This window comes from Macrotis lagotis, chromosome 6 (genome assembly GCF_037893015.1).
Source record: "Macrotis lagotis isolate mMagLag1 chromosome 6, bilby.v1.9.chrom.fasta, whole genome shotgun sequence".
In the NCBI taxonomy this organism is placed as follows: Eukaryota; Metazoa; Chordata; class Mammalia; order Peramelemorphia; family Peramelidae; genus Macrotis; species Macrotis lagotis.
The window spans coordinates 38016277-38038768 of record NC_133663.1 but is presented as its reverse complement, the minus strand read 5'-3'; the positions used below and the strand labels follow the sequence as shown (position 1 = coordinate 38038768).

Sequence of the window (22492 nt, the reverse complement as noted above, 5' to 3'; positions counted from 1 at the left end):
CCAGCTCTCTTTTCAGCCCCCACAGACTGGGGTTGTGGTTGCGGTCTGTCAGGGCCTGGTGCTTGGACTTCTTTTCTTGTTCACGCGTGTGAGCTCTTCCCTTCCGTTCTCAGTTTATCCTCATTGTCACTGGGCGTGCTGTCTGCCTTGGTCCCAGCGGCCTCATTCTTACCTGCTGGCTGCCCTTGTAGCCTGGCCTTTGTGAAATCTCCTTCCCCAGCCCCAGTCTCCTCTCTCTTCCCACAACCTACGTCCAGGCCCTTCTGACCTCATTTGGGCGAGAGGTTTGCAGCAAGGCAGGAGGGGAGGTCATCACTGACTTAGTGGCTGGAGGTGAATAGCATGAGCTCTCTGGACCTTTTTACTATAGAATGAGAGAGATGGGGTTTTTAATGTAAAATGGAAATGGGTTTGGGCCTCTTAAGCTTGAGTTCTATGAGGTTTTTTTCCTCTTGTTCTTAAATAGCCTTTTCTCAGCAGAGAAGGTTGGAGTCTCTCTCTAGACATGAATAATAGGATAGTTTAGTTTCCAAATTGTAATTCTGAAGGCAGATAAGCTTTTGCTGTAACTGAAAGAATTAAAAATGAATTAGAATAAATGAAGTGGACTTTCTTCTAATTGATCCCTTTTACTGTAATTGATGAAGTATATAATGAAATCTTATATGATTAATGATGATAGCTATATGGCATGATTTGATCTTAACTATCTATTGGAATCTCTAATGGATTCCATTTTCAAGCTGTTTAATATAAATGCTATAGACTCTTAATATCATCCTTCCAAACATTTCAGTTACTACCAATTAATTTTTCTGTGCTTAATAAAAAGATTTTTTAAAATAGAGTATTATAGTGACTGTTTTGAAAAGAAAAAGGCAAGATTGCTCAGTAGACTAAATGATGAGAATTAGGTTGGGAAAATTAATTTGCTATAAAGTCCCACATGTCTCTCTTCCCATTAACATGAGATATTTTCTCTTGTGAACCATTTTAAAAACTGTTAAAATCAATACAAGACCCTTATAATATGCTGTCTCTTTGATTTTCCCAGCAAACATATTGGTTGGCAATCTAAGCATTGTACGTACACCTTTCACAGGTGAGGGGATAGGCCGAGCTGTTAAGAGCTGCTTACTTCCCACTGCAGGTCTGGCCCCAGCACCGATGTCCCCTCCTCCACCCCAGTGGCCTTCCACACTTGGTTTTAAATGCCTTTGGTCAAGCCGTCCTAGTGCTTCTTCGACAGCATTTTGTCCTCAGGAAGAGGAGATGGCAGATCCCTTTTCCTTTTTCTGTCATGAAAGCCTTGATGGCATGCACCTCCAGAATGGACATAGACTTGGTCCTGGGTCCTGCATCCTGTGGGACCAAGCCCTCTTTTCCCTGGGTCTCTCTTGGTAAGAGAGTTGTTCATGGTCTACTGCTGCCCCTAGTGAGTCGGGAAGTCAGTTGAGCTTGTCCATCCCTTCTACCACCTGCTCCTGGTCCTCTCCCAGATAGCCCCAGCCCAGAATGGCCTCTCCTGAGGATCTTGACCACCCCCTCCGTTGGTGACTGGATCCTTGGTGTTGTAACCTGGCCTTGGTGAAATCTTGGTGTTGTCTCTTCTGCCTCTTTTCCAGTGAAGTTTTTGTTGAGCCAATTCTCTGGGCTGGGCACTGTGCCAGGTTCTGGTTCAAATGGGGAGAGAAAGGTGGGCAGGCTGGAGCAGGCAGAGGGGTGCGGGCTTCTGGAAGCATGATTGGCAAACAGGTAGCACGCTGTACCTCATGGGGTTGGTCCTCATTGAAGGCTGGCAAGCGGCAGAGAGGCAGAGCGCTAGCTCTGTGTGCCGTGGAAGGGGATCCATTAGAGCTGGCTTGTACAACCCGATGGATGTGGCGGGCTCTTCACGCGGGGGACTTGGAGGCCTTTTCAGTTTGTGTCCCACTTCAGGTTCATTGTATTCTTGGGTAGCAGGATTTGTTTTAGCTCCTCCTTGACTTCAAAAAACAAACTTCAACTGTTTCTGCGTGGGCATTGATGTGTTCAGTTCCAGAAATGGGGAAGTGGAAGAGACCCTGAATGAGCAGACAATGAGGGATTCTAATCAACTCGTGTTTGACAGCACAAATACTAATTTGTGTCCCCTTTGCACGTTCAGCTGCAAATTGATTCTGTGATCCAGGGTCGGATACCTTGTTCTTGGTTCCCTTTGAGGACCGGGAAGACTAACCACATTTGTTGCACAGATGTTAATAGGCTAAATGTCCGTCTTGACTTCATAAATGTTTATGAATGAGGAAGCCCTTCATCAAGTGCTTAGGGAGGCAGAGCTCTCTCTGCAAAGCTGGAGGTCTGGAGAGGAAAGGGGGGAAGGGGCTGCCTGCTGTCAAGGAGAGGTCCAGCAGAGACTTGGTGTTTTCAGCCACAGACCAGTCAAAAAGGCCCAGGATCCCAGTATCTTTAGGGAAGTAGCGAGTGGCAGTGATTGCCAAATGAACAAATGTGGATCAGCCGAGGATTTTTGTAAGGTCACAGGACTGCACCATTTGCATTATTATTATTATGAATAAAGTAACTTATTTTGATAGAGGAGGCCAAATGAATTCCAGTAGGGGCAGGCATTAATGAAACTGTATTAAAAGTGGTAGATTTGAGAAGATTCATGTCTTCCTTGCTCTCGAGGTGGTTGATTGTGTTGCCTTCTAGCGTGTTGACAGACCTTTGCTTAAAGACTTTCTTTGGCTCCAGGTGGGAGTCTTATTTGTGCTTGAGAATTCTTCTCTTGAATGTTTTTATCTGGAAGAAACAATCTTTCCTGATTGAAACTGGTTAGAGAAGTGGCAGCCCTTTCCCCCAGCAGTGCTGATGACCACAGGCCCCAGACCCACTCGGGGGCCCCAGACCCACTCTGGGGCCCCAGACCCACTCGGGGGCCCCAGACCCACTCGGGGGCCCCAGACCCACTCGGGGGCCCCAGACCCACTCGGGGGCCCCAGACCCACTCGGGGGCCCCAGACCCACTCGGGGGCCCCAGACCCACTCGGGGGCCCAGACCAGGACCCTCGGGGGCCCCAGACCCACTCGGGGGCCCCAGACCCACTCGGGGGCCCCAGACCCACTCGGGGGCCCCAGACCCACTCGGGGGCCCCAGACCCACTCGGGGGCCCCAGACCCACTCGGGGGCCCCAGACCCACTCGGGGGCCCCAGACCACTCGGGGGCCCCAGACCCACTCGGGGGCCCCAGACCCACTCGGGGGCCCCAGACCCACTCGGGGGCCCCAGACCCACTCGGGGGCCCCAGACCCACTCGGGGGCCCCAGACCCACTCGGGGGCCCCAGACCCACTCGGGGGCCCCAGACCCACTCGGGGGCCCCAGACCCACTCGAGGGCTGGTCGGATGGCAGACTCCTGAGGAGGGCTCTCTTACCACACCTTCCCTCCCACCCTCCTTTAGGCTGCTGCTGGAGCCGCCCCATGGAAGGGCACCCCTGCCACCAAGAGTCCATGGTGCTGCCGCTGCTCCATCGACTATGCTCACACTTGTTGATGTTTTTACTCTGTTTCTTTCACCCATTTGTTCTAAAAGACTCCTGCAAAGTGATGGGTGGGTAGAGAAGTTCTCATTTCAGCAAACATCAAGTTTTGAAGTTTTTGGTTAAGACAAAAAAAGGATCATTGTTCCCAAGTTCAATCCAGTTAAATGGAGAAGTATTTAAGAGCTTCAGATGGTCCAAGCATGGCATGAAGTACCAGGGCAAGATAGGACCCTGGACCCTTGGGTGCCTGCCCCCAGCCACCTCCTGAGGGGATGGTCCACAGAGGACCCAGGAGCAGGTGGTAGAAGGGATGGATGGGCTCAAATGACTTCTTGACTCACCAGATTTTAGTGGTTGTTTTGCTTAAAGCCATTTTAAGTTGATTTTATTTAGTTCTTAATGACCCTTATATTAAAAAAAAACAAACTAAAGATTTTATATCCCCTCTCCCAATATCAGATCAGATGTACTCGAACATTTGTTTCATCAATTCAGACAAAATTGTGTTTAAGAAAGTTAAATCAAATTAAAGATGGAACTCTTAGAGCAGTCAGGACTATTAGAAATTTTTACAGATGATTTCACAAAGTGCTTGTTCATGTGTCCTTAAAAGCCTTTTTTTTTTTGGCAATTTGAGAATTTTCATGAACCTAATGGATGCCTGGCAAAAGTGTTTGCAAAATACTTGTAGCACTGAATGAGCACATTTTCAGAATAAAATAAAACATTTTATAAACTGCTTTGTTCCCATAGGAATTTGCTCATATGATTCAGATTTCCACCTTTATAATTAGTGTGTGGCACTTCTCTTTCCTTACATATGTAGCTGGTTCCTTGAAAGCATGAGTTTTGGGGCAGCTAGGTGGTGCAGTGGATAGAGCACTGGCCCTGCAGTCAGGAGTACCTGGGTTCAAATCCGGTCTCAGACACTTAATAATTACCTGGCTGTGTGGCCTTGGGCAAGCTGCTTAACCCTATTTGCCTTGCAAAAACCTAAAAAAACAAAACAAAACAAGAAAGCATGGTTTTAGTGGAGGTTATCCCTGGCTTTCTAAGTGGGAGAAATAGGCTTTTGGATGGTGAAACTTGACTTTAGGAGCTTAGACCATAAGGGGGTGGGATGGGGGAGCACATGGCCAGTTTCCCTTCCTTCCCTTCTTTCTTGTGTCTTTTTCCTCTTTCCTCCTGCCCCTTCCTTCCTCTCTGCTGTGATGAGCAGAGCACCCCCATTTGATCAGTTAAGGGGTCAGAGGGGTTCCATGAGCTGATATCAGCAGAGCAGTCGGGCAGCATTCTGAAAAAGCATCATAGGCTTAGAGCGCGGCATGAGGTGGCTACTCCACGTGACAAAATCTGCTTTATTCCTATGAACTATCCAATTTCCTCCCACTAGCATCTGCTTTGGTAAGCAGTGATTTTGGAGAGGATGGTCAGAAGTTTGAAGTATGGCCCACCCTGGGGTCTGGGAGGAACTTGCCTTGCAGCTGCCCAATTCATTGTGGATCAATTCATCTGAAAAACACTCTAGAACCTTCTCGCCCTGGGCTTGCAGGTTGCTCAGCATCCGATTGGTGGTGGTGGCAGAGAAGGCCATGGGATTGTCTCCTGGCCAGTGGCGGAGGAAGCGGCGGAGCTCCTTGTTGGCCCTCCCTGCCCTTCCCTCCAGCTTGGTAGAGAGGTGGAGGAAGCACATGGAGATAGTGGCTCCAGCTCTGAAATCCTGGGACTCTTTCTCAGCAACTTTGGCCCTGGATGGATCAAGTAGCCCAGTCAGTACACTGCCCTCAGCAGGCTACCCCAGCCCAGTGGCGCCAATCGTATGGACTGCCAGGGTCCGAACACCGAGGACAGGCGCTGCCGGTCCAGCAGGGAGACCAAGAGGACAGCCTCCAGAGTGTCCTCCTCCCGCCCCTCTACCTGGGCAGGCTGGGGGGGTCCTTGACCCATGCTCCCTCCCTTCCTTTCTTTGGAGGATATGACAAGACTGGGCCTCGGGAGGGGAGGAGCCTGGCCACAGCTGGATGTTTGGGGAGCCCTGGTTTTGTGAGACACCAGGTGCTCCCCGGTCTGGCCAGCCACCTTTGAAAAGGATTGATATGATCAAAAAGCTTAGGAGAACCTACTGTCTGCCTTTTCTGTTACCGGCTATTTGCAGGGCTTCTCTTGAATTTCTTGATCTTCCCAAGGACTTAGTCTCAGGCTTCTTTGACCTGTTCCTCCACTCCATTCCTCAGCCCAGGCTGTGGGGGGTATCTGGTCCGGGGCTGGCGGCTCCCAAGGTGGTGAGATGAGGGTTGACATTAGGACGGCCTCTGCCTCTCTCCCCCAGGGAATCTTGCTGCCCCTACCCAAGAGCCCATAGCTCGGGCTTGCCTCGCCTCCCCTCCCCTCTGTTCCTGGGAAAGCCCCGGCCTGTGCCTGGGGCTGGGAAGGATGTGGCTCTTCCTTCGGTGCTTGGAGAGGATGCAGGCTGCCTCTCCCGGGAGCCTCTCCTGCAGCACCCCCACATTGGAGCAGCAACAAACTTTCAGTCATCTCCTTGAAACTAAAGACTTGTTAAAAGTTCTTCACAGAGAATCCTATTTGTGGTGTGATGGCCACATTCTTCTTATCTCTGCTGATTTAAATGTTCATACTTGGTGTTTATTTAATGCATTGCCTGTCGCTACTCTAGACTTTGCCATCCTTTATGTAGGACTATACAAGCAAGAAGAAGAAGCTGAGGAGGGGAGTCAGAACTAGCTTTGCTCTTTTCTGGGGTCGGTGACTGAGCGTCCACGTGTGTGTCATAGCACCCTCCTGAAGGGCCATTCTTATTTATCAAGTGTCCTAGAAATAAAGCTTTTGCAAATCCATCTGGCCCAACTCAGACTCATTCTTTATCTCTGAATCTTCACTTGTCCCCAGATTAGCCTGGGATACTTACAAGCTCAGAGGTCCCAGCTTCTGGGTCCCCAAAACCCTGATTGGGCTGTTGGTGAGGATTAGCTATAGGGTGGTGCAATCTAACATTTAGATTAGGGTGGTCTGTGCCACTCTTTCCTGATCTCTGCAAGCCCCTGAAAGACCCAGGGTGCCATATGTGCTCTGGACTTGTTTGATTTCCATAGATAACTAAATGGAGGCCCTTTCTTTAAAAGTTCTGATTTGTCAGTCCTTCTAAAAAAAACTTGTTTTTGAAAGCAATTTACTGATTATAATTTTACCTTAAAAAAAATCTTGCCTCATTTGGAACATATAGTGTCTAAGACATGGGTGTTTGCAAGTAACTCTCTAGTCGGTGTTTCTTTTCTTTCCTACTCTAGTCACTGTTTTTGGTTCCAATGCCCTTTTCCCTTCCCCTTTTCTGCAACTTTCTGGGCCTTTCCAGCTTTGGCTTCAGTTCCACCAGCCAGGGAGCCCCCTCCTCTGGGCCCTTCAGGGAACACCTTCCTGTGATCTATGCTCACCTTTGGTCCCTTGGCTTTTCCTTTTGCTTCTGGGTCCAGGACTGTTGAGATCCATGCTTAGGAGGCCCTATTGTTGGTGAGCATTTGTTTACATGACTTGGATAAGGTCATGGAACATATTCTTATAAATATTCAGATGCCACAAAGCAGTATGGAGGTTTGGAAAACATTTAGGACTCAACAAAGATCTTGACTATCTAAAAAATTGGTTTGAAAATAAATATTTGAAATTTTTGGTAATGGATCTAAAGTCTTGTTTTTTTCTTTTAAAATATATTTCCTGGGGCGGTTAGGTGGCATAGTGGATAGAGCACCAGCCCTGGAGTCAGGAGTACCTGAGAAGTCTGGCCTCAGACACTTAATAATTACCTAGCTGTGTGGCCTTGGACAAGCCACTTAGCCCCATTGCCTTGCAAAAATGTGATGCCATGACAAGCATATGAATTGGATTTGAGTGAGAACGTCTTGTGCTAAGTCACCAGCCATTGGGGTCCAGTGGACAGATAGGAATCAGAACGACTGGAGGTGGCCCTGGATGCGAGGCAGTCAGGGTTAAATGACTTGGCCAAGTGTCACACAGCTAGTAAAGTGTAGACTAAATTGGAACTCAGGTCCTCTCAACCCCCCCCCCCCCCCCAAATGAGGTTTTAGATATTGCAAGTAGTTAAGTCAGAAGCATACTAAAGCATACTATTATAACTCCCCAAAGGAGATGTGATCTCAGACTACATTAAGAATATATTGGGACTAGGGAGGTGGTGGTCTGCTTTCTGATGAGACCATGCTCAGAACCTTGTGTTGGGTCTGGCTGCCAGTTTTCATGAAGGATATCTGGAGATTGTCAGATCATACTCATCCAAGGCAGAGGAGGCCCTACAGGCAGCCCAGCCATTGTCCAGCTCAGCGGGACCCCATTTGGGCAGAGAGCCTTCTCCAGTTCATTTTATAGACAACAAAACTGAGGCAAATGTGGCTAAGTGACCTGCCCAGGGTCCTGTCCAGCTCTAACCATTGTACCACCTCGCTGTCCCAGTGGTATATTTGACTTAAAAAACCCCACAAATTAGTCCCTTTTATGTTATCATGTATGTTTTTATATTGTTAGGCAGTTCTCAATTTTATTTTAATCAGCTTAGGACTCCAAGGCAGCTTTGATGGCTACAAAATTTGTTACCTCTACAAACCAATCTTCTAATAATTAGAGTCATCCAAATGTGGAATGTGCTCCCTTTCAAAGAAATAGATTTTCCGTAGCTGTCTTATTCTCTTATTCCCTAAATATTCTTTTCTCTGCTCAAGAGGGCCTTTTTTTCAAGATGAGTTGGCTTCAATCCATCTTGGCCTCTGAGGTGTCCCCCCTTAGGTATCAGGGTATTTTATTTTTTAAATGTCCGACTGCCAGACAAACGGGATGTTGTTTTAACTGCTTGTTCATATAGTTCTTGAATTTGCTTTTGTGAAGTCACACTCAACACCATATTTTCTTTTTCCTTTAGTATCAACTCCATGTGATTGGAAGTACCAAATAAGTTGAGCTTCCCCACATCAATGTACTGCCAATGGTAAGATTATATCTTTCTAGTTGGAATCGGAGTATGATGACTTACACTTAAAGAGTTTCTATATTAAGTGATTAAGAAATAACAAAGCAGAAACTAACTCTACATATTTTATGTATTTGCCAGTTTTGGGTGGTGGTTGGTTTTTTTTTTATAGTGGAGCTTTTAAAACCTCTTCATTCTAATTTGAAGAGAATTTTAAAAAAAACTAGTATTTAATGATGATCATATTTATGTTTTGAAAGTTGGGTTTATCATTTTAAGTTTACAAATGAAATTTTTTGGTCAGATTTTAAAATTGTGTTGATTTATACTAACTCCTGTATAATTTTAGTTTTTTCTCCCCTCCAAACTTCCTTTGAGTTAAATTTCCCTAATGGGTCTTTCTGATAACATTCAAGACATTCTTGTCACCCAGTTCACTCATTGCCTTTGTGTAATAGATGGGGGGAGTGAGGTAGAAGAGTGGTGACTGATGCTAGTGAAGCTCTTTTCCATCCCATCTCTGCCGATTTGTCTGGCTAAGCTTTGAGTAACATAGGAAAGGAAGCTTTCCTTTGGATTCTCGGAAGGCGGGATATCTTGGCTGCCCTGCTCAGGACCACCTTTTATAGGGGAATAGAGCTGGAGAGAACAGTTGATTGGAAGGAAGTGCTGCCCCGTTGGATGTCCCTGAAGAGAGGGAGGGAAGAGAGAGTGAAGTGGACCCAGGTCCTCCTCTCCATGGGGGGACTCACGAGCTGAGACTTCTGATCCTCTGGAAACAATGAGGCTTGCTCTGTGCTGCCGGGGCCTTATGGAGCAAGTTGAATTCAAACTGATTCCTTGTCATCAAATTGTACCGTTCTGATAAATCTGAGCCAGCTTGCAGAATGGTGAGCTTACGGATCACATTCATAGGTCAAGCTTTTCTGACAGTAGGTAGTGTAGCTGTACCCAGCCACCTCACCAGGACGTCCCTGCTCTACGCCTCGGCGTCTTAGAGAGGACCAGCCCTGCTCCATTCAGAGAGGACTTTGTGCTATTTGTTTAAGATCCTTTTTGGGCTTGTTGACATCTTATATAGACCATCTTTTGTTTTTTCTATTTTAAAATAGTTTTTTTGGAAACTGAATGGCAGCTACATAATTTATTAGAAATATAATGTGTTAGCTGAAGTTCTTAAATTCATCCTTTAGACAAGAAATGACCTTTTGGGGGATTCTGTGAGTTAAACTCTAAAAACATTCCATACATTTAACCATTAAATCAAAAACTTGTTGAATGGTGGGCTGTTTTTTGCTGACACAAGAAAGCTACGCTCCAGCCTCCTTCCTACCCAGGAGCAGTCAAGTGGGAATCCCAAAGAAGCCTCAGGGGGTCATGCGTTTTACCCAAGAATGTGAGCCTTTGGGGAAATACTGCCTCTGTTTTTAAGACAAACCCAGGAACCCCCCCCCCCCCACCTTTTTTTACTTTTACCAACCCAACCAGGCCGACAAGAAGCCCAAGTCATGGGCAGTTGTGTTCTAGTTTTTGTCTCAAACTGGGCTTGAACCAAGGTCAAGATCAGACTTGGGCTAGGGGGAGACTCAATGTGATGGGACCGAACTGATAGTGATTTTTGAATTAAAAAGTAATGACATTTGTCAACATTAATGACAGGCTCTTCCAAAAAAGACTTGGGTGTTAGCTGAAGGTAACAGGTCACGAAAAGCATATTTTATTGTTATGTCAAAATACAATAGAAATTATACTGGAGTGGAAATATCATTGACTTTTTTCTGTCTTGCTCCTTTTTTTGGTCTCCTTGGTTGATATGGTTTTCTATAGATCACTATGTTTTTTTTGTTTATTGAAAAGTGAAACAAATGTTTCATTGACTGGAATTAAATACTGGAATCAACTTGATGACTTTATTTTATGATTGCTGTGTTCTAGTAGAGAGATCATTTCCCCTCACCCCTTTTTTGGGGGGATGGTTAGGGGAGATACAGGACTCCCACACATCCCCCTGAGCCTCCAGCTCCTTCTCTTGGCCTGGACCATCAAGAGGCAGACTCCTTCTGTGTCAAAGGTGGAATTTTAAGCTATGACCTTGCTGCCTTTCAGGATTATTTTAGGATTGGGACTGAGCAATGACTTAGAGGCACCTGAGGCCCTGGCCAGAGCCCTTTGGGTGACTTTCTGGGGTCTTGTGCTCTAATTTGATTTCCTTGTTTTTTGTTTTTATTCAAAAATACAGGTGACTTGATTATTAAAAGTATTATTTTTTTAAAGAATAATCTGTTGAAGCATTGTGAGCTGTGAATGGTGATGTCATTGTTGGTCAAAAGAGCAACTTTCATCCAACATAGAGTCGCATTTCCTGTGCCTTTTAAATTAGGATTAAAAATCGTATTGGATGATTCAGAATGCAGTCCCACTTGTGTCTGGAGCATTCAGGAGTTTCCAGAGAGCCTTTTTCGGAGTGACAGGGCCATCTGGGCACCATGTGATGGGAGAAGGTGGCAAAGTATCCTGTCTCTCTTGGTGTCCAGACTCACTCATTTTCCAGCTTAGGGTTTTTCTTTCTTGACTTGATTCATTTCTGTTCCAGGCTTTCTACTTTGGGGTCTTGTTCATTGAAACCATTTCTTTGTCGGGTCATCATTTTATGACCTGTAGGAAAGACTGATTCTTGTCCAGAGTCCTTCCTGCCTGGGTCTCCATAGTGCTTTCCCCAGCCTTTGAGGGAGGGAGACTGAGGGTCTGTGCCTGGCAGTGACCCCAGACTCTTAAGTGGGGTGTCTTGTGCCTCTCCCTGGGATCATCTGCTAAGCTGTATCCATGTTAGTAAATTCAGTTCATCTCAGTGTTTGGGGGCCTGTCGAGTGAGACCCCTTCTTGTTTTCACGGTCAGTTATGCTAATTACTTTGACCCATAAGAGAAAGTCAATACATGGATGAAAGCAGAGAGACTATAATGCTTTGGAGGGGGCAGAGGGGCATCAAAGTGATGTTTTGGCACATTGAAAAAGTGGTTGGATAGTTTAAGAGAAGACTGGTAGGGCGGCTAGGTGATGCAGTGGATAAAGCACCAGCCCTGGAGTCAGGAGTACTTGAGTTCAAATCCGGCCTCAGACACTTAATAATTACCTAGCTGTGTGGCCTTGGACAAGCCACTTAACTCCATTGCCTTGCAAAAAAAAAAAAGAATAGACTGGTGTCATTTCTCTTTAAAAATGTGTGGTCAAACTGACCAATAGCATTGGAGTCCCCAAGTGTCCTCCTGAGCTGGGTGTGTTTGGTTTCTCTTGATGTCCCAGGGTCTGGTGGGTTTCAGGGTTTGGCATCCTTTGGTCTGATGGCTTCTCCCTTTTGAACTGGTGCTGGATCGTCTTCGCGGTGGTGGTGGTGGTGGTGGTGCCAGTTTTATGTCTCACTTCACAGAGTCCTCTGTGGTGTATCAGTGAATGGTCTAGACGTTGCTGTATGCATAGGGACTGGCTGGTTGGGGGATTCAACAAGTGGCGCAGCAGGATCCTATGTTTTCTGTACTTTCCTTACATTGTAGAACTGTAAATGTGTGATTTATTGTGGACTGATTCTTCCTTTTTTAATGCCTCTATCCTTTTCTCCATAGAAGGGAAAGTTGGAGTGGAAGTCATCCTCTCTCACACTGCTTTTTTTGAGGAGTGACTTGTTTTGATATGTTTATTCAGAAGCCTTCTTCTTCATGGTGCTGGGTGCAGCCTTTGCTTTCTTTACAGCCTCTCCTCACTATCCTTCCCTTCCTGCCATTTCTGTGACCCCCCCCCCCCCCCAACTTTGAGTCCGAAGGGACCTGTTTCCACGTATGACACAAGGGATAATTGTCTTCAGCTTCAACCTTAGATCACTTTAAGATGGCCAAGTAATTCCAATTTCTTCCAAAACTTTCCTATAAATTTATTTTTCCCCAGGACTTCTTCTTAGTGAAATTTTAAAAATGACTTTTTTTTCTGAAGTGAGTTTATGTTGTTGCCCTTGGAGGTTGTTTCCCTCTCCTTGGCAAGGAGCTTCTCCCGGCCCAGGCTGGTTCCGGGCTCTTGCTTCCTGGAATTTTTGCTCTGCATTTGTTAAACTTGTTTGGCAAATGCTGACAGCTGTGGCCCTGTCTGTTTCTCGGCCATCCTCCTTCCTCTTCCCTCCAAATTCAGAATCTAGATCTGCCAGTCTGATTTACAGATCCATCAAGGTTTCAATGATTTCCAGGCTTAGACATAAGTAACTGTGCAAATATAAATAAGCCATGTTTTTTTTTGGGGGGGGGATAGTGGTGTTAAGTGACTTGCCCAAGGTCACACAACTGGTAAGTATTAAATGTCTGGTCAAAATTGAATTCAGGTCCTGCAGACTCCAGGACAGGTGCTCTATCCACTGTGCCATCTAGCTGCCCCCTGATTTCCAACTTATAAACTATTTTTCTAATTTAATTTTCTTCTCCATAATCACATCAGCTAATAGTCACCAGCTGGTAGATTATAGTTTTAATTTATAGTCTTCCTAAACTGTCCTAAACTTCCTCCACTGTGGGCTTCATTTTTCTTCTGTTCTCAGTGTTACACTGACCACTCTAAAATTCTGACGCCTTGTTTTTGAGTTGCCTTGGCTTACTCCCACCATTCTCTCCCTCCGCTCCTGCCTTACTGCCAGAGTTGATTGTGCCAGGGGCCATCTTTTTGCCCTTCTTGTTGATGGCAGGCCTTCTTCACAGCCTGTCCTAGATGGATTTCTGCTCAAGCTTTCTGCAGATCCCTTCCCCCACCCGCCTAGAAGGAAGTGGAGGACCTCATTGACTAGACTTGGAAAATTAGAAGCCATTTGATGAATCCCACTACTTTCCTACGTGATATTTCAAAACCTTGGTATCATCAGTCCCTCTTCCAGCTTCAGATAGTTCTCTTCCTCTTCCCAAAGTCAGTTTAGGTAGAATGTAAGGGAAAAGTATCACAACTATTCAGAAGTGGGAAGGGGAGTGAAGGTTCTCAAGTGGAGGGGGAGTCTTTTCATGGTTGGGTGGATTGAAGATATGGTTCTCCCCCAGGTTTGGCTTGGGTCGACTCCTGCGGATCCCTTCAACTCAGATGCTCTAATTCTGATTTTGTTGGACCAGAGACTGGTGACCATGTGAGGAGATGTGGGTATGCTGCAGAGGGTCAGAAAGAGAAGATTTCCAGGAGCAACTGCTGGGGGAGGTAGATGGAAGAGAACCTTGGGAGGGTGCGGCCCCCAGAGATAGACAAAGCCCCTGGCTCTCCTTGGCTCCTCCCGGTCCTGCCCTCTCAGACCAGGCAGAATAATTGTAATTCCTTTTCTAAGTTAATATCTTTGTCCCTTAAGTCTTGCTTTGGGACTTCAGTCATCCTCATCATCCTGGCTTATCCATTTCATAATAAATATTCTTTTGCTTTGATCATAAGAGCTAGAATTAGAAGAGACCTGAGAGCTCAACTTGTTGGACCTCCTCATTTTATTTCATCCCCCTCCCTCCACAATTCTCTTGTTTGTTAGATGAGAACTGAAACCTCGGTGGAGCCAATGACTTGGCAATATAGGTTAAATTTTCTTCCAGACATTGCTTTAGTTTCCCCTAATTCTTGGAAATGTGAGAGTATTCAAACTCCTATTTTTTGCAGTGGAGTGAAATTCCATTTTTTTTTAATGATGACACAGAATATAGATTAGACCCAGTTATAAGGGGAACTCAGTTTAGTACAAGACTACTAGAATTTTATCTATACTTACTTATTTGTAGTCTAATTCAAAATGCTTGATACTTCAGTAGCATAAACCTCATTTCATGTATTGAAAAAGACAGCAGTATTCCTTCACCTTTACATGCAAACAGAAAATTTTTGCAAATAAGAGTTCACGAGGGAGAAAGGAAATCAATATGTAATAGCCTGAATTAAGCCTAATTTAAAGAAAGTTGAGTGTATTTCCTTATTCATATATGATATATAGCGCAACTCAAACTGGACTAAGAAATTGAGATAATACAGAGCTCCTTTGGGGATTTACTTAGTGAATAGATAATGAGTTGCTCCATGCTTATCAGTTGCATATAAACGTTTTTATGGTGCTCCAAAGAAGATTGCCTTTGTTCTCAGCAGATACCCAATGACTCTATTATCTTTTTATTTGGAGGAAAAGATTTATTTCCTTGGGAGAGATGAGCCTCAAACTTGGCCATACCCAATTATCATAAAATTCTCATTAATGAAACCTAAATTAATGACCTTATTCAAACAGATGACCTAAAATAAAAAAAAATGTTCATTCATTTGATGTAAAGTCTGACACGATATTTTTAAGTTAATAAAATTCTGTGCTTGCTTTCTGTGCAGTTCTGTGGCACTTCAGGAGAGAACTTAGGTCTGATTTAGAACTTCTCTAGTAGTTTTGTTTAGATACTTTTATAAAATGACGAACTTTATGGTTTACTAATGGTCCCAGTGGGAAGAAGAAGAAGGAAATGTCCCTTTATTGAAAGTCAAGTATGAGAGAATCATCCTCCATCTCTTCTTTGGGGATGAAATGTTGGAGTAAGGGGCTTGCCATTTCTATTTCCTCTGTACTTTTTTGTTTAAAGACATGCAAATGAACCCATGAACTAAATCATTAAGTTGATGGATGAAAACAGCTTTTCTGAAGGGAAGGTATATGTCATATAGTTTTGGTTGGTATCAAGGCATATAAGTATGGGAGAATGAGAGGTTACTTAAGTTGTAAGATGGGAGAGTAGAAGTGTAGCTCTAGGACTCTTGTTAAGTCTCCACTAAAGAATAAGCTTTACCTGGAATAGTGGGCAAAATTGAGCTTAGGACATGTATACATTAACATTAACCATAGGAAGGACATTGTTTGAAAGCATAAAGGGGAAAGAGTTTCAAAATATCAAGAAATAGACATGATCAAAATAATGTCTAATGAAGATGCCGTTTTCTATAGGACACAGATAGGAACCTATCATTCCAAAGCTAGTATTCTTAAATTCTATAAAGCTCCCATGGAACTGTGATGGAAGGGGGCCCATCTCCCATTTAGAATGACCTCTAGGTAAAGAGTTATCATTTACCACAAGACATTGTAGTTTATCTTTTTGTTTTTTAATGGGTATCCATCATGGCTTAGAAGGACTTAGTCACTCAGTCCTGGGTTAGCATCCAGTGGCAAGTGTCCTGTGGTGGATGTGGTGTTGACTCTCAGCTATTTGAATAGGCCATGCCCGTGAAGGACAAGCCCCAGATACGTTCCTTGAGCGACGGTCATGGACTGGCTTGTGGTGCCAGCTGCAGCCCAGCTCGGCTTGGTAAAGTCCATTTTCCCATCTGGTGAGAGGTGATTTTTTTCAGGAATAGTTCCAGAAGACTATTTCTGGGTGTAGAGAGTTTCCAGAGGGAGTGTGGACTGATGGAACCCTTGAAGAACTCAAGACAAGTGGTTATTTTGGATTTTGAAATTTAGACATTTTCTAAGAGATCTTATTTGAAAGATTAGTCAGAGATGATCCTGAGAAAAATCTTAACCTTCTCTACTACCATTCCCAGACAATGGTCCTTGCTTTGCACCCTTTTCTAATAGGACTGAAGAGGAGTGCAGTAAAAATTGTGGATCATCTTTAAATTTATGACTTGGGGAACCCATCAATTTCTGTAAAGATTAGGAGCTAATTAGATTAGTAATGAAGAGTCTTAGACAGCTATAATTGGGAACAAACCTGGGATTACGGCCAATTTCCATGTTTTTTCTCTGATACATCTATAGGAAGAGGTTGTTGCCAGGAATGGAACTGTGTGAAAGTGTCCTGGATGCTAACTCTGTAACTGCCCTTTTTTTCCACTTAGGTTATGGAGAAAGAAATTATCAGGACAGGCTTGGAAATAAGTTTCAAAAAAGTGCCAGCTGTTCTACTTTGTGGTAGCCTGGCCAGCTTTTGAGGTGGGTTTAAAATACAGTTGTTACAATGTGTATCGGATAGAATACTTATAGTAGGGAACACCTGGTAAGGATGGATGAGACACATTTTTGTGCAATCTGTTTTAGAAGGTTCCATTAATATTTTCATTGTGAGGGATAATTCTTTTTCTTTTTTTTTTAAAGATTTTATTTGAATTTTACAGTTTTTCTCCCAATCTTACCCCCCCCCCCCCAAAGCACTCTGTCAGTCTTTACTTTGTTTCCAAGTTGTACATTGATCTAAATTGAGTGTGATGACAGAGAAATCATATCCTTAAGGAAGAGACAAGAAGTCTAAGAGATAACAAGATCAGACAATAAGATATGTTTTTTCCCCTAAATTAAAGGGAATAGTCCTTGAACTTTGTTCAAACTCCATGGCTCTTTATCTGGATACAGATGGTATTCTCCATCGCAGACAGCCCCAAATTGTTCCCGATTGTTACGCTGATGGAATGAGTCCTTCAAGGTTGATCATCACCCCCATGTTGCTGTTAGGGTGGACAGTGTTTTTATAGTTCTGCTCATCTCACTCAGCATCAGTTCATGCAAATCCCTCCAGGCTTCCCTGAAATCCCGTCCCTCCTGGTTTCTAATAGAACAATAGTGTTCCATGACATACATACACCACAATTTGCTAAGCCATTCCCCAATTGAAGGACATTTACTTGGTTTCCAATTCTTTGCCACCACAAACAGGGCTGCTAAAAATATTTTTGTACAAGTGATGTTTTTACCCTTTTTCATCATCTCTTCAGGGTATAGACCCAGTAGTAGTATTGCTGGATCAAAGGGTATGTATGCTCATTTTTGTTGCCCTTTGGGTGTAGTTCCAAATTTCTCTCCAGAAAGGTTGGATGAGTTCATAGCTCTACCAATAATGTAATAGTGTCCCAGATTTCCCACATCCCTTCCAACAACGATCATTATCCTTTCTGATCATATTGGCCAGTCTGAGAGGTGTGAGGTGGTACCTCAGAGAAGCTTTAATTTGCATTTCTCTAATAATTAATGATTTAGAGCAATTTTTCATATGGCTATGGATTGCTTTGATCTCATCTGTAAATTGCCTTTGCATATCCTTTGACCATATTTGTCAATTGGGGAATGATTTTTTTTTAATTTTGCTATCTCATACTTTATTTTTCTTCCTTAAGGATATGATTTTCTCTGTCATCACATTCAACTGAGATCAGTGGGACCAATGTAAACACTAACAGAATGCCTTCTTCTGTGGGGGGGTGGGGGGAGGGAGCAGGAATGGGGTAAAAATTGTAAAACTCAAAATAAATAAAATCTTTCTTTCTTTTTTTCTTTTTTCTTTTTTTTGTAAGGCAAATGGGGTTAAGTGGCTTGCCCAAGGCCACACAGCTAGGTAATTATTAAGTGTCTGAGACTGGATTTGAACCCAGGTACTCCTGACTCCAGGGCCGGTGCTTCATCCACTACGCTACCTGGCCGCCCCTAATAAAATCTTTCTTTAAAAAAATGAATATTTAAAATTGTTTTTATGTGTAATTGGAAAAAATAAAATATTGAAACAATTTTTAAATGGTCTCTCTGTCCAGTTTACCTAGCTTATCATATCATAATGAATACTACAGTTTAAGTTTGAGTCTCGTCACCCTAATAGACTGGAAGTTATATTCAGTGAAACTTTATAGGCCCTCAGGGTCCAACATAGCTGTGTTCAGGAAATATATGGTAACTGTACCATTCCTTTCCTCCCAACTGCCCTTCATGTAGCTGGATCACTGGAGTGTTAGAATACAAAAAGCAGCAACTTGATCAACTCTCCCAAAGCTGCTTTTACAAGTTCTCTGAGGACAGATATTGATGGTTTCATTTGCAGGTTTGGTTTTATTTCCAGTGCCTTTCATGTAGTAGGACATATCCAGTTGGCCTGAAACATTTCTAGCCGTTGGACCAGATGTCTCCAGAGGAGAAAGTGAGGCTGGTGACTCTGCAGAGTCCTACCTCACTTAACACAATTCACTTGCATGTCACAGTATCACCTCCCAGATGCCAGTTTCCTCTTTGAGAATGAAACAATCTGGGGCGGCTAGGTGGCGCAATGTATAGAGCATCGGCCCTGGAGTCAGGAGGACCCGAATTCAAATCCGGCCTCCAATGCTTAACCACCTAGCTGTGTGACCATGGGCAAGTCACCCAACCCTACTACCTTGCAGAGAGAGAGAGAGAGAGAGAGACTGAAGCAATTTAATGACAGCTTAATACATGTGGAGGATGAATGGATTGGCTTCTCCTTAGAGGTCAGCCCCCTGCAGTAGAAATGATACTTGTTGCAGCCTTTGGAGTTGGAGGACTTGGTTTCCAAATCTGCTTCCATCAGTTCTTCCCAGTTCAACCTTGGGCCAAGTCCTCAACAGTAACTGGAAGGGGCTGGATCAGATAATCCTGAAGGTCCCTTTGAGCTCAAAATGGACTGTTCTTTGATCTTCTCCATTCAAGAAAGAGTGAGAGAGGAAATAAGCCCAGGATGCCACCAAGCGGACTGAGTTCTCCCTTCCATTTTGCTGACTTTCAAACACTCCAGGATCATTGAGCTTTGTAGGGGCTGAGTGCTGGCGGAATCCTCCAGTCCTCTGAGCCAGACTGCCTCATCTGTAAAATCAAGGGGTCAGACCAGACAGCCTTGACTCCAGACTCAAGGACCTTTTTTACTAAGTCTTAAGGCTTTGATCCTGTCGGTTGGGCAAGGAGGTTTCTCTCAATCCAAGCAGGGTCTTGAGGATGACCAGCCCCCCCATATGACAGAGCCATGTCCTCCACGAGAAAGTTTTGGGCTTCTTGTCCCTGATGATGGTCTGGAGCTCTTGGATCTGGTCGTTCATGGGGAACAGCTTGAGCTGTGGGCCCAGCGGGCAAGAGGGCTCCTCCAGGTGGGGGCCCCTTTTCCGGGCGGGGGCCCTCCTCTGCCTGGAGGGGCCCCTTCTCCTGCTGGGGGCCCTCAAGGCTGGCCTGACCACGGTGCGGGGGGCCCCCCCCCCCCAAGTCCTGGCCAGGCCTTTCGCCTGCTTCTGGCGACTCAGGATATGGGGAGGCATCCCCGCCAGGGGAACCAGCTGCTGGTTGTGACGGCGTGGCGACAGGCCGACAGAGCTCCTGTGTCATCCACTGGGGGTCACAACCCCGCCCCAGCCCTCCCCCGGATTTTTTTTAAATATGATTCAGTTCTCTGTATATTTTAGAAATGAGTCCTTTGTCAGAATCATTAGTTGTAAAGATTGTTTCCCAATTTACTACATTTCTTTTGATCTTGGTTACAGTGGTTTTATCAGTGCAAAAGCTTTTTAATTTAATGTAGTCAAAATCATCTAATTCATTTTTGGTGATGTTCTCCAACTCTTCCTTAGTCACAAACTGCTCCCCTTTCCATAGATCTGACAGGTAAACTAGTCCTTGATCTTCTAATTTGCTTATAGTATTTTTTTTCATGTCTAAATACTGTAACCATTTGGATCTTATCTTGGTAAAGGGTGTTAGGTATTGGTCTAATCTAAGTTTCTTTCATACTAACTTCCAATTTTTCCAGCACTTTTTTATCAATGAGAGAGTTTTTATCTCAATAGCTGAACTCTTTGGGTTTATCAAACAGCAGATTACTATAATCGTCTCCTGCTTTTGCACCTAGTCTATTACACTGGTCCGCCACTCTATTTCTTAGCCAATACCAAACAGTTTTGATGATTGATGCTTTATAATACAATTTTAGATCAGGTAGGGCTAAGCCCCCTTCTTTTGCACTTTTTTTTCATTAAGCTCCTGGAAATTCTTGACTTTTTATTTCTCCATATGAATTTACTTACAACTTTTTCTAACCCATTAAAGTAATTTTTTTGGAATTTTGATTGGTAGGGCACTAAATAGGTAGTTTAATTTTGGTAGAATTGTCATTTTTATTATATTAGCTCTACCTATCCATGAGCAGTTGATATTTGCCCAGTTATTTAAATCTGATTTAATTTGTGTGAGAAGTGTTTTATAATTGTTTTCAAAAAGGTTCTGAATCTGTCTTGGCAAATAGACCCAAGTATTTTATATTGTCTGAGGTTACTTTGAATGGGATTTCTCTTTCTAGCTCTTCCTGCTGTATCTTGCTAGACATATATAGAAAAGTTGAGGATTTATGAGGGTTTATTTTATAACCTGCAACTTTGCTAAAATTGCTAATTGTTTCCAGTAGTTTTTTGGATGATTTCTTGAGATTCTCTAGGTAGACCATCATGTCATCTGTAAAGAGTGAGAGTTTTTGTCTCTTCCTTCCCAATTCTAATTCCCTCAATTTCTTTTTTTTCCTCTGATTTCTGAAGCCAAAATTTCTAATACGATATTGAATAGTAGTGGTGATAATGGGCATCCTTGTTTCACCCCTGATCTTATTGGGAATGCCTCTAGCCTCTCCCCATTGAATATAATGCTTGTTGATGGTTTCAGCTAGATACTGCTAATTTTTCTAAGGAACAGTCCATTTATTCCTACACTCTCTAGTGTTTTTTTGTAGGAATGGGTGCTGTATTTTTGTCAAAAGCTTTTTCACTATCTATTGATATGATCATATAATTTCTGATAGGTTTGTTGATATAATTGATTATACTAAGTTTTCCTGATATTGAACCAACCCTGCATTCCTGGGATAAATCCTACTTGATCATAATGTATTATCCCATTGATAACTTGTAATCGTTTTGCTAAGATTTTATTTAAGATTTTTGCATCTATATTCATTAGGGAGATAGGTCTATAATTTTCTTTCTCTGTTTTAATTCTTCCTGGTTTTTAGGTATCAGCACCATATTGGTTTCATAGAGTTAGGTAAAGTTCCATCTTTCCCTATTTTTCCGAAGAGTTTATTTAGAATTGGAACCAATTGTTCCTCAAATGTTGGGTAGAATTCACTTGTGAAGGGCGGCTATGTGGCACAGTGGATGAAGCACCAGTCTTGGAGTCAGGAGTACCTGGGTTCAAATCTGGTCTCAGACACTTAATGATTACCTAGCTGTGTGGGCAAGCCACTTAACCCCATTTGCCTTGCAAAAAACCTAAAAAAAACCAAACTTGAAAAAAAAAAAGGCCCTGGAGATTTTTTCTGAGATAGGGTTGTTTAGGTATTTAATCTCCTCTTCACATAACCTGGGCAACTTATATTTTTGTAAATATTCATCCATTTCACTTAGATTATCAAATTTATTGGCATAGAGTTGGGCAAAATAATTTCAAATTATTACTTTAATTTCCTCATTGGTGATGAGTTCACCCTTTTCATTTATGATACTAGCAATTTAGTTTTCTTCTTTTTTAATCAAATTGACCAGAGGTTTATCAATTTTATTGGTTTATAAAACCACTTTTGGTTTTATTTATTAATTCAATAGTTTTTTTGCTTTTGCTTTTATCAATTTCTCCTTTAATTTTTAGAATTTCTAATTTGGTATTTAATTGGGGATTTTTAATTTGTTCTTTCTCTAATTCTCTCTTCAATTTGTTTTTTGGTCCACTCATTCTTTAAAATGAGGTTATTCAGTTTCCAATTGGTTCTGAGTCTATATCTCCTTGGCCCAGTATTGCATATGAATTTTATTGCATTGTGATCTGAGAAAGCTGTATTCACTATTTCTGCCTTTCTGCAGTTGATCATTAGGTTTTTATGTCCTAGTACATGGTCAATTTTTGTATAAGTTCCATGTACTGCAGAGAAAAAGGTATATTCCTTTCTATCCCCATTCACTTTCCTACATTTAGTCTACCATATCTAGTTTTTCTAACAATCTATTTACCTCCTTAATTTCTTTCTTGTTTATTTTATAATTCAGTTTATCTAGATCTGATAGTGGGAGGTTGAGGTCTGTCTCCCACTAGTAGAGTTTTGCTGTCTATGTCTTCTTGTAGTTCTTTCAGCTTCTCCTCTAAGAAGGTGCTGTCCCATTGGGTCCATATATATTCAGTACTGAAATAACTTTATTGTCTGGTACCTT

At 43.2% G+C, this 22492-nt stretch overlaps 1 protein-coding gene across 3 annotated transcripts in view; it reads left to right on the top strand.

Annotated features, from left to right (window-relative positions):
• Positions 1–22492, top strand: part of TBL1XR1 (TBL1X/Y related 1) — a 131774-nt gene that overhangs the window by 43171 nt on the left and 66111 nt on the right. For all 3 annotated transcript variants that reach the window (XM_074190957.1, XM_074190955.1, XM_074190954.1), the window contains exon 2: positions 8472–8537. The gene's annotated coding sequence lies outside the window, so the exon portion shown is untranslated. The remainder of the gene's footprint in view (positions 1–8471; positions 8538–22492) is intronic.